Below are 14359 nucleotides of genomic sequence, written 5' to 3' on the forward strand. Positions count from 1 at the left end.
TCTCTCTATTAATGGGCAACCACAGGAGGGCTGTCTTGCCTCACAAGGTCTTACAGAGTTTTAAATGAAAACAGCCCTTTGGGGATTGACCCTCTGGAGGGAAGTGCAAGGCTTGAGGTTCCCAGCCCTCAAGTGGCAAGTCAGAACCACCTGCAGAGGCTTTCAGGGGATCCAGGGGTCAGCACAAGCACCTATTTTATTTTTAAAGTTTCACACTATAATATGACGTGCTAATATTTTGTCTGAGACCGTCGCTGGGCAGGATAGTCTTGCCAGTGAGCCCTTTTGCTCATGGATATGCAGCAGAGCTCATCCTGGAGCCCCAGAGTTGTCCTTAGCATGTGTTTCAACTTGGTCAATATGTACTTGATTTGCTTTGTGCAGGTTAACAAGTGGCAGTGGTTATATCCCCTCAATTTCCAAATTTAGTCTGAATTATGTGAGTACGATGCCTTTCACTGACACAGATAATGCCCACTTGACTCCTGGGTTTGTACTGCTCTCTCTCATGGTGAAGAATCAACAATGGCTCTTTTGGGGTGCCTGAGCAGCTCGGTTAAGTGTCTGACTTCGGTTTAGGTCATAATCTCAGGGTCCTGGGATCCAGCCAGGGACATAGCTCTTGTGCTCAGCCAAGAGTCTGCTTCTCCCTCTTCTCCCTTGCCCTCTGCTCCTCCCCCACCCCATGCTCGCTCGCACTCTCTCAAATAAATAAAATCTTTTTAAAAATTCTTCAAAAAAAATGCCTCTTTCTACAGATGTCTTTTTGGTTAGTTAAATGGGCCCCCTCCGTCTTGTTGAAAGAAATAACTGTAACTCACTTTATATTCTTTTAGCTTATGTAAACAAGGGGGGAAATGTGCATCTCTGAATGTCTTACAGGTCTCTAAGGAAATTCTAGTGAGTCATCTTGTCAAATTAAAATATGAATTAGTCTCCCCCTCGCCCCACATATATCTTTTAACTTTGTATTTTTTCGTAAAGGGAGACATGCTTCCGGACTGAGAGTTCAAAAGAAGGCTCATAATAGCTAATGCATATATTTTTCTTTCCTAAAACTATTATAAAAGCATTGATGAGAAGAAGAAGAGGTTGTAATTCTTTGAGACAAAAATGCCAACATGTACTCCATGAGAACTGATTTCACATGACCAGATCATGCCTGCTCTGCCCCCCAGCCACCTGCCAGCGCCATCCCTGTGCTGCCCATAGTTGACTCTCTCTTTCTTCTCAGCCAGTACTCACTGTCTCCTTGACCACTACCATAAGTCGCCTTCCTTCAGCGCCACCTGGCAGAGCCCCAAGTTCATTTCGGGGCAGTTCCTGACCTCAGCCTTCCCTGCTCTTTCCAAACACCTCGTCCTGCTCAGACCACTTCACAACCTAATTTCCCCAACCTCTCCTCCACAAGATGGGAAATGCATCCGCAAAGCTGAGCAGGCTGAGCGACCTAGGAGGAGCGCTGAATGTCATACCTGGGACTCTCCTGAAGCCAGATCACCAGGCAAGTCATCTCCGGGGACAGTAATTCGCTGACCTGCCCAGAGAAGGCAAAACCAGCCAGTCTGTAGAGTTGCCGCTAAGGTGCCATTATGCCCCTCCCAACATGGCCCACAGCGGCCACACTGCCCGGAAAGGCACAACAGCTCCTAAAAGACAGCTTAGGGCACAGCAGTGTGCTAGGGCATGTTGGGGTGGACAAGCAGATCTCAGGAAGCCTGGAGTGTCCCCTAGGAGGGTGTGAGAGGACAGAACAAACCAAGGAACCCAAGTGCAAAATGTGTGCTGAGTGGTGGAAACAGGGTGGCTTCCAGAGTCCAAAAGCGAAAAAACATGTTTTTGGGATGAGTGATCAGGAAAGGCCACCCCAAATTCTGGGAACGGGGGTGGGAGCCAGGCCTGAAAGAACGGGAAGGCCAGAACATCACTTCCTCCACTCTCCCTTGGCCTTTAAAACCCCAAACGACCAGGAATGTGGGCTTTGTAGAGAAGTTTGAGTTTGGGACTGGCCAAATACAAAAAAGCTTCTGACAGTGAATCTAACGTCCAAGATACACAAAGGCGGCGGGAGACCCAAGTGCCCAAGAAAAGCAAGACAGAGTCAGGTGGGGTTAACTGCAAGTCCTGAGCGCGGGGCACAGGCAGCGCCACCCGCGGGAGCCCGGGCCCTGGGGCACCTGCGGAGTCCGGGCAAGGAGAGGCCGTTTGGACTTTACTCCCTCACGTGTGGCGACCGGGTGGTGTCGGCCCCGGGGGGGGTGGGGGGGGCGCGCTGTGCCCCCGCCCTGCCGGACCCAGGCGTGGAGTGTGCGCTCGGCTCTGTCCGCTTCCCCGGAGCGCCGCCGCCAGAGAGGCCGCCTACCCCTCCCGCCCCGCAGGCCACTATTAGAGGGTACATGTGGCTAGAAGCAGCTGCAGATACAGTTCCTCTGAAGTTTCCAGGAGGCCACCGCTGCCGCTGAGAACCGTCCCCGGAAACCCCGGCTGCGGTGGCCACCGCACCCGAGCCCGGGATTCTTGGCCTCAGGGTAGAGGAGACAATCGGCTCCTCCCACTCAGGTTCCTTTTCTCCCTTGGGGAAACGAAAAAGAAGCTAATTAAGTTACGCTCCGGCTGTAGTGATGGAAAACATGAAAGCCGACTCCAGGGTCTTGTGCCTCGAGGGCGCGGTATCTGCCACGAGCCGCAAAACTCAGGAAAGTCCCAAGTCCGGGCGTTCGCAGGAAGCCCTGGGTGGGCGGACGAGCCCCCGGGCGCGGCTGAGAGCGGCAGCCTCGCCCGGGGGCTCGTCCGCCTCGAAACGCGAGGCCAAGAGGAGAGGCAGCGCTGGGTGGGGTCCTGCCTCTCCTTGAGCTGGGGAACGCGGGCAGCGCGAGATAATCCCCAACCCGCGCCCCTCCCCGCCCCCAGTCTGGGGATTGAGGCCGGAGGTGGGACCCCGCCGGGGACAGGCGGGATCGGGCGTGCGATGGGCTGCGGATGGAAAGGGATCCTAAACTGGTGGGGCGGGGTGGGGGCGAGTGCAGGAGGCATCCCTGGATTGCGGCGAGCGAGGACACAGAGAGATTCTCGGGCTTGCCGTGCCCCGGGTGACGAGGGAGATCCCGGGCCTGCGTGGAGCGGGGAAGGCGGGAGTCCGGGACTGGCTGGGGGTGGGAAGGCAGTGACCTCTAGTTTGCAGTGGGCTGTTTTGTGGGGGGGGGGGGGGGGGGGGGGGCCCCGGGGGTGGGGGGGGGGGGGCGGGGACTCCCGGCTTGCGGGAGGGCGGGGGGAATCCCGGACAGGCAATGAGAGCGAGTTCCTCAGGGCGCACCCGCCTCAGTTTGGGGCGCGCAGCAGCCGATCTTCCCCAGCGCGCCGACCCTTGGGGCCCCGCCGGCTTAGAATTCAGCGGATGGTGAAAGGCGAACCTCTCCCACAGCCGCCGCCGGGCCTAGGGGCCCAGCTAAAGGGTCCAGGCCCCCGCCGCCCGCGCCCGTCCCGCCCTGGCCGAGGGAGGGCCGCGGCCGCCGGGTGTGAACGGCGGCGGTTTCTGCGGTCTGGCCGGTGGCCCGCTGGAAAACCAGCCTAAACTTGATCCCGAGCGCGTCTCACTGAGGTCATGGGAAGCGAGAGGGAGGAGGCGCCGGGGGCTTCGCGGAATGGGAGCTCGGAGGCGGCTAGAGGCGGAGGGAGGGAGGAAGGGAGGCGGCAGGAGGGAACTCCCGGCAGGTCCCCCGCGCAGGGTCAGCCGGTGCCCCGGCGGCTCCTCCAGGCCCGCCCGACTGCAGTGCAGCCGAGGGTCCGAGGAGGAAATCGGGCTTAGCGCCTCCGCACACAGCACCTAGACAAGCGCCAGCTGCGCCCGAGAATAGCCCTGTTCCCCTCCCCCCGCCCAAATTCTCCACCTCCAGCTCGAACCCCACCCCTGCACTCACAGCAGCCTCTGGGCCCGCTGCTTCTGCCTCCTGTCCCAAGCCGCGCTTCTCCAGCTCACGCCTCTAAGATCTTCCCAGCAGCTGCCTCCCTACCTTCCACCTTCCTCCAGCCATCAAGGTCGGTGCCCTCCGCCGAGGGTTCGTGCCCAGCCTGTTACCAAGTCCTAAAGAGAATTTCTCCAAAATATTTCCCGAATGCCACTGCCAAGGGCCCGAGTTCCCGCCCCTCCACCTCCCATCTGGATGTCTGCAGACTTTTCTGGATTTCTAGCCTTTAGCCTCCTCCCTTCCTAATCTATTTTCCACACCAATTTCCCCCAAAGCGTGTCAAAGCACACGGGGACCTCCGTGGTTATAAACTTCCTATTTCCCCTGTTAAGCAGGTTAAGGGTACTTCGACTGGGGAATAAAAACTGAAGGCTTTGGCGCACGTTTATTGAGCATTTACTATATGTCATTGTTAAACACATCGAGCAGATTTTCTCATTCAAATGCCCAGCAGTCCTTCGGACTAGGTATTATTAGGTATTATTATTATTGTTAACCTCTGCTTTATGGAAGAAGAAATTGAAACAGACAAATAGCAGACAAACTGCCCTTTGTTCTGTTTCTCCACCACTGAAATGAACTTCTGCAGAGAACCCTGACTTCCTAACAGGGATGGAATGACCCACAGCACCTGACCACAGGGCCAGGAGGCAGCAACCATCTGTGAGTAGCAGAATTAAGTGGATGGGTGGGTGGATGTCAGGTCAGGTTTGATCTGGAATGCCTCAGAGGCCCTGTTGCCCTTCCACCTGCCTTTAGTGTATTAGCAGGCTGAATTGCTGGGCAGGGGAAAGTTAGAACAGCCACCACATTTCTCTCCTCCTGTGCTCACCCAACAGCTTTCTCTACTGTCCTCAGCGAGCTCCTCTTGCTTGGCAGCATGCTGGAGACACCACAGGTGTCCTACCCACAAGGAGGATTTAGGACAGTCTCCTCATTCTCCCACAAACACAGACCCCTTAGAGCCCTCCACACCACTAGCATCCTCCCAACCCCAGCCCCTGCCAAGCCTCAGCCTCTGGCCACTTCCTTTGCATGTAGATAAGGCCCTATCTGGGCTGCCTTTGTCCTGGCAGGGGATGGGATTTTGATCACTAATTAGTGGCTGGGAGATCAGGAGTAAGCAGTGGCCCTCCTTTCCAGGACCCACAAATAATACTGATGTAGGAAACAAAGGCAAAAGGAAAAAATCAAATTTCCTTACTGCCTACAGCCCACTGACAAGTCCTTGGAATAAGCAGATTGACATTCCTCTAGGAATTCAGCCGTCATGATGTTAATGCTTTGTGACGGGCAAAAGGCAATCTTAGCTTAACATTATCCCAACCCCCACCCCACAGGATCCTGTAAGTATACTTTAACATATAAAAATTCCTTTGGAAACTCCTTTTGTCTCTACTCCCCAAGATATATGTTAGCAATCATCCTCCAAGCATATGACCCACTGATATACATTTGAAGTGTCTCATGACTGAGTTTTTGCTAAACAGTAATAAATGACCTTTTCCTAACAACAGCCAGCCCCCTGGAATCCTTGTTTCCAAAATACCTGTCCTTAACCCCCTCCCAACTTGACTGTATATGATCAGCCACTATTTATGACCCCACGGCAGCTCTTTCTGCTCACTGGTCTTGTCCTGTGTTTTAATAAAACCACCTTTTTGCACAGAAGACGTCTCAAGAATTCTTTCTTGACTGTCATCCCCAAACCCTAACACTTCAGGCCCCATCAATACCACAAGGGTTCATGCCTCCATTTCCTGCCTGGGATTTAGGGTAATTCCTCCCTGCCTGTCCTTCCTTCTGTGATCTGAGTAAGATGGGCAGAGGCTGCCAGGCAGCAGCGAACTGAGACTGTGTGATGAACGTTTGTCCTAGTGAATCCCTGTTGTTTATTTCTATGAACGCACCTGTTATGCAATACTTATGCTCTCCTTTTCCTCCTGGAATGCATACCCTACCAGCAGCTTTATTGCTTTTTTGTAGGATTTTAAGTTAATTTTTTGGTAGGTCCATAAAATGAAATTCAAAGGCTACAAAAAAGCACACAGTGTGCCTCCTTCTCACCCAGGGGCAAGCTCTTCCATCCCTCGCTGTTGGCAGCTTCCTGTGTATCTATCCACGGATAAACATCCGTCATTTCTTTTAACTGTGTTTTTGATGTCTTTTGTGTTAACACCTAAAAAGTATACTATTATGCTTTGAAAAAAAATCAGCACAGTTTCAGGATGCAGCGGGAGATTAAGTACAGGACGGCTTGTAAACTACAAGACTTGGTAAGACTTACAAGAATCGGGAGAGGAGAGGTTACTGGGTGCTGGAATCTGAGACCCCTTGGATGTCCATCAGGTGAAACAGTAACCAGCGATCCTACCCGAACAAGGGTGGGATGAATTTTTCCAAGTTTCTGGTGAGGGATGTCTTAGGATCAGCATTCTTCTATATAGATGTCCAAATCTCAGGTGTCCTTGGTAACTTTACATCTTTTAAACACAAATTACTTCCCAGTAAATGCTACTAACTATTGCCCTGGTAACCAACGTGGTTCCGCTCCAGAGCCTGGCCATAGTCTATTCCCTTCCTACACGGCAGGGCTGCAGACACTGTGCATCCCAAAGCTTTCCTTTCCCTGGTCAGAGTCCCTGTCTTGGTATTTTTTCCCTTCTATCCTTTGGTGGAAGCACTGGTGACGAGGAGGAAAAGATAGGAGCAGAGCGGATAAAGGGAAGTCAGGGACATAGATTATTTGAAATCTGCCCCATCAGCCCCAAGTGCATTCAGGAGAGAACTCATCTGGCTTTCCTAGATGGGATGGGGTGGCCCGTGACACCACGCAGCAAATCATGACCTCCTTCTTGAGAGTTTTGCCTCCTTTCTCAAAGGCTGTGCTCCTGCCTGTCCTTGCACGTCTGTCAGCTTTGGCCTGGCAGGCTCCCATCTCTCAGTGGGTCCCTTCTGTTTCCTACCAGTCCGCCTGCAATCTGGGGTTAGTCTCATACCGGACCATCTCCAATCACCAGCATGCTGTGATCAGCCTGGATGGGAGTGATTGCAAATCTTGGCACCACCGCTGACCTCTCTTCTGAGTTTCCCACTCATACCCAGTTGCTCTGGCATGACTGTAGTGCCTTGGGTGATCCACGGACACACTGATGTTCAAAGTGGACTTCATCTCCAACTCTCCACTCATCCTCCTCCTGTTTAACTCAACTCAATGATTTCACCTTATTTTCCAAATTTGATCACCACCTTTTCACTGGATGCCTCCATTTGTCTCACTCACTATGGTTACTCAGTAACCAAGTCTTGATATTTCTTGACCCTACCTCCTAATTTTCAATTTCCTACCACCGTCCTAATGCTTCAACCACCACAGTGGCTTCAAGTCTTCCACTTAACTCTTCTAGAGAAATCTGTGGATACTTCTGGTAGAACTCTTGATTCAGTGACATAAACTGACGAAATTACAAAAAAACTACGGGTTAAGAGGCTGGTTTCAGGAGGGGCTTGCTCTAGAAACTCAGCGGCCATCACTGAGACCCAGTGCCTCCATCTTGCCACTCAGCTCTATCCTTCTGCAAAAGTTGACTTCATCCTCAGGCTGCACATGTGGCAGAATGAGAGGAGAAGCTCCAGCTCACATGCTTCTAACTCCAAGTTCTACAGGAAAGTGTCAGGCCTGAGTTATGTGTTCCCCCTGAGCTGGGGAGAGTGGTCCCCTCCAAACCTCACAGACTGAAAATGGTGGAGGGTTGGAATGGAGCTGGTTGATAGGAATAGTCTGAGTGGACAGAAGTCTGTCACACATCCAACACTGTTACTTCTCTGCCTAGAATTCTCCAATAGCTCCCTAAGTCAGTCAAAATTTTGTCAACATGATTTAATGCACAAGTTTCACCATTGTTGAGCTTTTTCATTTTGTTTGCATTGATATTTGCACCAGTCATCTTGAATAAGGGTTGAAAAAATTTTTTAAAGATTTTAAATAATCTCACTGCCCAACATGGGGCTCATACGTACAACCCTGAGATCAAGAGTCACATGCTCTACCAACCGAGCCAGTTGGTAGTAAAATTCAGCTCAAGAGTTGAATTTTTAAAAGTGATCATTTGGACTTCTCTCTTGACTTGCAAGGGAACCATGAGCAATGCCTGAGCCTGTGCATTTGGGAGCCCTGGGGAGAGGGAGAGCCTTCTTCCAGGTAGAGGCCAGTCAGGAAGACAGACCCCACCCCTCAGTTTAGTAGAATATAAACTGAACATGGTGAATTGGTTGAACAGATGTTGGAGGGCTGAAAGGCAAAAAGGGACACAGAGTCCTTGAAAAAAAAGCCACTAGCATTCCCAAGGGGAAGAAGGCAGCATCTTAGAAGCCCAGAAGCCCGAGAAAGGGCCCCCACGAGTTGGAACCAGACCCCAATGCCAGTGGGCACTGGGGCCTCAGAAGCCGGAAGTGGGTCTCGTCAGGGCTGAGCTCACTTCTCTGAGGGGGACGAGCCTGCCTGCAGGTGCTGATGTCCCTGAGGGAGGGGATGAGGCTGGCCCCAGGAGTGAGGGAAGCAAACCCCCAAACTGGAAACCACAGCCACTGTTGGGGTCCCAGTCCACTCTTGTGGGGTGATGCTGTCAGGAACAGGAAGGAACAGAAGGACTACATCCAGAAGGGCAGCCTCCCTCTAGTGCCCCCTATTGGCAGAACGGAAAAGACAGCAGCAGACAGAGAGAGGGTTGGGAGTCTGTGATGGTCCCATCTGCGACAGAGCAGAGCAGATGGGGTGGGTGGGAGGTAAATAAGTGGTTTGAGGGAGAAGGGGGAAGAGAGGGGAGACTGGGAGCAGGATAGTGAGGTGCGGACTGTGGGAAAGTGGGGGAGAGCTCTCCCACGGTCACCTCTTCTGGAGTGTAGAAAGCCCAGAAGATAAAATACCCTCAAGACACAAGGCAGCGTGAGAGCCCTTCTCCTTCCACTTCACGCCCTGGACTTAGTGACACCACACACACACACACACACACACACACACACCACGCACAAACACCACACACACAAACGCAACTCACACACGCACACCAGACGCGCACACCATGCTTTTATACATGAGCTTCTTCAGCTCAGCTCCAGTTCCCCAGGAGCAGTCCTGGGACAGGATTTGGTCCACACATGATGTATTAAAGTACATCAGGGGAGATGCATGAGGGAGGGAGGGAAGCCTGGGGAAGGGGAGGAAGCCAATCAAGGAGCCGCTAGGTCCCGTGACAGCAGGTTCAGCCTGATTCTTCGGACTCTGGAGGGTAGGTTATGCCCAGCGTTATTCCAACCTGATGCCAGGGACACTGGATTTCATAGTCTCACACCTGGGAGTCAGAGTCAGAAGTGCCAGATTGCTCCTGGGACACCACACAGCCACCACCCTCCCCCTGCCTTGGTAACTTGGTGACTTGGTGACTTGGTGAACTTGGCCAATCCTGCAATCCCATCCCAGCTCCGGATGGGTGGTCACTCAGAGTTGCCACTGTTAGAAGGTCTTCCTTCCTTCTTTATCACCTGACTTTCCCAACATTTCTGAGGGCCTGGGAGATTAATTGCATATGGCGCCCCCAACAGGCAGCCTACCCTCCTACTCTCCCTGGTCATGGCTCCTCCTTACTTGCTGGGGTGTGGACCTCCCAGATGTGTGGGAGTGACTGCACACCTCCACCAAATACCTGCGCCTTGGCCGCCCTGCAAGCTTAGGAGCCCGTGTACCAGGTGCACACTCTAGAAGAAGACACCCACCTCTAGCTTCCCCTCCCAATTTATATGCTTTTTTAAAAATTATGCTTGATCTCTTTAAAGAGTCATTATTGTACAGGACATTATTGTTGCGTTTTATACAGATAATTCTCTTTGCACCTTATGTCCATATTTTTACCTTCTTGTTCATCAATCCTTACTGCTTCTCGAATTGCCCATCAGGGGCCTTCTCCTTACTATTTGAAGTGCATCCCAGAATTTTCTTTAGTGGTTTTGGAAAAAATTTACCTTTCCTTGAAAAGCACTGATTTCAGCACTTTATTAACTCTTTGAGATACTGAAGGGTTTTCAGACAACTTTTGTATCATCTGGTGATGGTGGTAAAGAATGTGAGAAATTGATGATTATCCAATAAATGGAGAAGAGGAGGCAATGTTAATCGACTAGTTTTTTTGGGGGGGGGGCGGTTTCCTTTATACAGAGACATCAAAAAGAAACACAGCTTTGAGAAAAATGTATCCACCAAAGAGAAAAATGACTACTCATCATTACTTTGATTTTCTTTTATATAGTGCACATCTCTTTCTGGGGACTATGGGATACTTACAAGAAGTGTCTGTTCTCAAGTGGCCAAAAGCATTTGGGCCATCTGAGCCTCCTCAAAGGAATTGTTTATACTTGCTGGCTCCATTTTATCAAATCCTACTCATTATTAATTACATGCCACCCCCCGCCCCCCGCTGCCCCCGGTCTGGCTTCCAACCCCATAACCCTGCCTAATCATCTCTCAGTGAGGTCACCGGGGACTGCCGTGCCAATCCAGGTTCTCTGGAAGCTGACTCTGAGAGTTAGAGGTCTGAGAGACTCAGGAGGGGTAACAGCCATGAAAGAGAGTGTGGGTGCAGACCAGCCACCTGCCGGAGAAGGAGCAGGATGGGGTAGGGAGAGCACGTGGGGCACCCAGGTGGGGCTGCAGTGCGGAATTTACCCACAGTGGCCAGGGGTGTGTGAGCACTTCCACCACCACTCGGCTCACTCACTGGCTGAGGGCTGCTGGGGAGGAGGATGCTTTGTCAGATGCCGAGCTCGTTCCTGGAGGCACCTGTAGCTGGAGGCTGTCTGATGGGCTCCTTGGGGCAGGTTCTTTCCTGCAAAGGGGGCTCTGGGTGGCATGCCTCCATGCCGCCTTGCTCACCCGGCTTCTCGGAAGCATCAGGACTGTTGACCTGTCCTTTCTTCTGAGATGCTGTCTTGTGTTGGCATCTGAATCTCAGTATTTTCTTGATTTGCCTCACATGCACTGGCTGAGAGTTCTTTCCACGTTCCTCTTCATCATGTGGCCTCTCTACATCGCTATTGCCCAAGTCTTACTTATTCCTAGGTCTCTACCCTACCTTCCCTCCTAGGTGATCCCGGCCATGCCCATGATCGCAATTAACAATCCCCATCTGGAAGCGAGTCACATCGGCAGCCCTCTGAGTTAGTGGACAGCGTCATCAGGTTTTGCACACGACCCTGTGTCTGGGTCTTCCTTTGTTTCTGTGGCCCCCAGCTCCCTAAGAGCACAGGGCATCAGTGGTCAGATCTGTAATCTGGGCTAGTAACTCCCACTCTCAGAACTGACCTACCTAATGTACTTAAAGGTGCTCTGTAAACTGCAAAACTTAAACGAAAATTTGGTGTTGTTGTAACATTTGCCAGATGGTTATTCCTGAAGTAAGTAACACTGATCATCTATTTTCAAAGTTCCCTCTTTCCTAGAAAAAACATCCCAACCCACCTCTTTGCATTAAAAACTCAGCCCAAAGCATGTTTTCCTCTATTTTCCTTTCATCAGCACTCTGTTGTGGATCAGCGTTTCCTAAAGCTGTGTTCCTTGGAACACTAGTGCTCCTTGAGATAAAAGTTGATGCTCCATTAAAAAGTCATTTAGGGGGGCATCTGGGTGGCTCGGTGGGTTAAGCCTCTGCCTTCTGCTCAGGTCATGATCTCAGGGTCCTGGGATTGAGCCCCACATCGGGCTCTCTGCTCAGCAGGGAACCTGCTTACCCCCTCCCTGCGCCTACTTATGATCTCTCTCTCTCTCTGTCAAATAAATAAATAAAATTTTTTTAAAAAGTCATTAAGGAAATACTGCCCTCCTCAAGGCTAAAATAAAGTCTCTCCTAGTAAAGGTGCTGAAAAGTATGACCTTTTTTAACCAGTTATCCCAAATGACTTAGCCACAGGCTCTTCTCAGACCACAATGTAGAATTCTTACAGGCCCCTAGTGTTCCACCCTAAGAGACAGGAACCCCTGTTCTAGGCAGGGGGAGAAAATTACCAGTTCATCTAAAGAGGTCGTCCACAAATTCTTGATCCATTAGTATGGGGAGCCCTGATTCACATCCTTTCCCAAACCTAACTGTTCCATCTTTTTCTTCTGTGAGCTACTTAGAACAGTTCCAGTAAACCTACCTTTCTGAGTCAAGTAGTCTGCAAGACTGGCTGACACATCAGTGGGCAAAAAGTCCATGGGGTGGGGGGGTCATAGTCTCAAACTGGAAATTTCCCAAATGGCCCTTAACATTTGAATGGGTAAATAAATTGCAGAGCATCCACACGTGGCATAATGTCCAGCGGCAAGAATCGAGTCTCTTCAACCATATTCAATGATATGCATGAATTTCACAGATATAATTAGAAAAAAAAAAAAACTAGACACAATGAATCCATATATGTGAAGGTAAAAAAGCAGACAAAACTAACCGGGGCTATTAGACATCACGACAGTGGTTACCATAGGAAATGGAGGGACCACAAAAGGGCGTCCAGCTGCTGGTAATGTTCTCTTTTTGGATCTGGCGGCTGGCTGCCTGGATGTATTCAGTTGTGAGCATCGTGACTGCACTTTCTGTAATTCTCTGAATGCATGTGATACTTCAGTAAAAGTCTGGGAAAGGTGGTATCAGTCAAGATCATTCTGCACCAGGTATCCCATTAGCAAAACCACCCAAAGGAAGCATGGTGATTTCAGGACCCATAGAAATAGAACAATACTATGGCTGTCTCCAAAGTATGTGTGGTTCTCACGTTTGTGTAACCTTCTACATTTCTAGGCATATCAGAGAGTCCTTCTGTATTGATCATGTTTGTGGGGTTTTTTGTTTGGGGGGATTTTTTTGGTCTTTATTTTGATACTGTGACAGCCTGGGAACTTGGGGACAGAGCAAGAGATTGTCCCTCCCAGTTAGCTATTTCCTACGAATAGCAAGCAACTTATGTGTATGTCTTTCATGCGCAAACACCCCCATCTAGAACCCCTACTCTAAACCACTTCCTCTCTCCACTTTTACAGTCCAGGAGGCGATATCCCTCCTCTCAAAGCACCAAGTACTAGGCAATGAGGGACCACCCCTCTAGCTGAGAGCCTGTGGAAATTATTCATACTAGTCAATCCTAAACCTACTCAGCTCCTTACGCGGCGCGGACGCCTTCCCAGGAAGACCTCTATCAAGGGTCATGCCTGGGCCTTTCTCCTCTCCCAATCTGCCCCCTGTTGGGCACTGCTGCTCCCCGCAGGGTCCCTGCATGCTGTGTGGTGCCTCCTGTTTCTAGCGACCTGTGAATGTAGACTTATTCCTTCATGGTAGGCGTTTCTGCATGTCTTACCAACCTAATAAAGACAAATCCTGTGGACCTTCTAAAGTACAGTTATTCATTCCACTATGTGTGTGTACTGTATTTCAGGCACTGTTTGAGATGCCAGGGATAGAGCCGTGACTATGCAAATAAGGTCCCTGTTCTCATGGACCCCATGTCTAGAGGGACACACATAATAAACAAGCAAAGAAATAAAATATTGCCAAATAGAGTTAAGTGGTATGAATGAAAGGGGCCAGGATGGATCATTTTATGTTGTCTTGCTCTATTTGTTTTGTTTTTTGTATTTTTTTTCTTAAGCAAAACTGTTCAGGGGAGGTCTCCCTCACAAGGTGACACTCAGACCAAGACCTGAATTGTTGCTTGTACACCCAGGGCACCCAGAGATCTGTGCTGGATGTCTGGAAGCATCCAGAATAACCAGAATGATGTATCTCCTGCCAATGGTCATCCAGAACAAACTCTCCCCCTTTCTTGACAAGCAAAGCAGGGTTTGAATCCAAGAGAAAATAAGTTCCTGGCATCACAGCTTGCTCCAATCAAGTTGCCTTCTAAATGCAAGAAAGTCTGAGGTGTCCAAGCGCTAGGAGCCAGGGGATGGGTTGGCTGCATTCTAGAACTCTTAGGGCCCCAACCAGCTGGTCAGCGGCAGTCATGGGTCACTGGTGTGGCACGGGTCTGACTGGAGGCCCGCCCCTGAGCTCTGCGTATGCCTGGAGGCAGGGAGGGAGTGGCAGCGGGCACAGTCCCTTCCCTTGGAGCTCCCAGGCTAGGCCTAGGGATCCCGCACTGGGGGATCTTCGACACACACCTCGAGCCCCCAGGCCAGCTCTCCGAGTACCTTCCGTCAACAAGGAAAGACCAGAGACCCCAGATCTGAAAAATCACTCCCATGGCCCCCCCCCTTGCCCCGTACCCTCCAGGAAAGAGCAGATCCATCTCATTTGGTGCAACTGGAGCTGAGCTGAGCACCTTCTGCTTTGCTCAAACGGAAGTTACACTGAGTGTCCGACTCAGGCTCT

Source organism: Enhydra lutris, unplaced genomic scaffold (genome assembly GCF_002288905.1).
Source record: "Enhydra lutris kenyoni isolate GAN:26980312 unplaced genomic scaffold, ASM228890v2 scaffoldscaffold95, whole genome shotgun sequence".
Classification (NCBI taxonomy): domain Eukaryota; kingdom Metazoa; phylum Chordata; class Mammalia; order Carnivora; family Mustelidae; genus Enhydra; species Enhydra lutris.